Raw genomic sequence first — 1,089 nt, 5'->3', positions numbered from 1 at the left:
TCACGGCGAAAACAGACGGTCATGGGACCGCGGGGCCCGCAGCCAGCTGGCCAGCGGGGGGGGGGGGGCTTTGATTGCATGAAGCACCGCGGAGATGTTTTGACTATACAGCGAGGCGGCCGGGGCCACGTTTACAAACTAACTAGGACGAACGAGAGAAATAAACACGTTGATTTACCCCGCAGTTCATGATACTTTTAATAACTTAATAAATCATTTTGGATTGCGATGCCAACACAGTCAAGAAGAGCCCTTGATGTGGTCCGATGAATTTCACTGTGTCCCCTCAGATCCGACCTTTTGTTTTATTTCCTAGGCAAGTCAGCCGGCTAATAAAAGTGAAGTCTGACTGGCAGGGTGCTCGAGGAGGTGCAGCAGAGCGAAGAAGAGTCAGAGATCAGGTGCATCCGAGGTCCGTTATTTTGGATTGTGTGTTAAAATCAGGCAGGCTTTAAGACCCTGGGACGCCCTGGGCAAGAGGGGGGGGGGCGTAGTGTACCACTATCATTTAGTAGATCTTGAACCTGTAGGTATTCTCGGTCGTTTGTGTGCGAGTGTCCCATCATTCCGACGCGCGTGACTCGGGACTCATACCGGTTCCTGACAGGCAGCGAGCGAGCGAACTGGAGACGAAATCGCGCGCGACACTGTCCTGATATGAGGCGGCGCGTGTCCGAGTGTGTCTGTGTGTGTGTTAACGGGGGCAAAGCAGCCTGCAATTCTTGACCAATAAAAAGTGTTTAGGGGCGGGACTCTGCCAAGTAATCGCTCAACTAGAGACACAGCGAGCGAATATTTGAGGGGGGAACGACATCGCCGCTCAGTTCGCTGTCGCTCGCGGCAGGTCAGGATAGTCTGATTGAAACGAATACATTTTAATCATTTTCGCAATCACGCTCGCTCGCGTCGCTCCCTGTCAGGAAGGGGTGCAGGAACGACTCGTCATCCGCTGGAAAACAGCGGGGTTATTTATTATTAGAGATGTTCTCGATTTTCCTCAAGTCGGCGCGCGTTGTGTGTGTTGTTGTTGTTGTTGTTGTTGTTGTTGTTGTTGTTGTTGTTGTTGTTGTTGTAATATCTTCAAATGCA

The 1,089-nt window shown here is 51.2% G+C and overlaps 1 protein-coding gene across 5 annotated transcripts in view; it reads left to right on the top strand.

Annotated features, from left to right (window-relative positions):
- The first annotated feature begins 275 nt into the window (after positions 1–275).
- The window catches only part of LOC311227199 (polypeptide N-acetylgalactosaminyltransferase 15-like), a 102,119-nt gene continuing 101,305 nt past the window's right edge, over positions 276–1,089 (top strand). For 4 of the 5 annotated variants that reach the window (XM_084312761.1, XM_084312760.1, XM_084312758.1 and 1 more), the window contains exon 1: positions 768–1,089. This exon is cut by the window's right edge and continues 462 nt beyond it. The gene's annotated coding sequence lies outside the window, so the exon portion shown is untranslated. Of the gene's footprint in view, positions 413–767 lie in introns of those variants that run through there. The other variant, XM_084312759.1, reaches the window with a different exon arrangement.

This window comes from Notolepis coatsorum (assembly GCF_963971535.1).
Source record: "Notolepis coatsorum genome assembly, chromosome: 4".
In the NCBI taxonomy this organism is placed as follows: Eukaryota; Metazoa; Chordata; class Actinopteri; order Aulopiformes; family Paralepididae; genus Notolepis; species Notolepis coatsorum.
The sequence above is the reverse complement of the archived record's forward strand: the minus strand, read 5'-3'. Positions and strand labels throughout refer to the sequence as shown.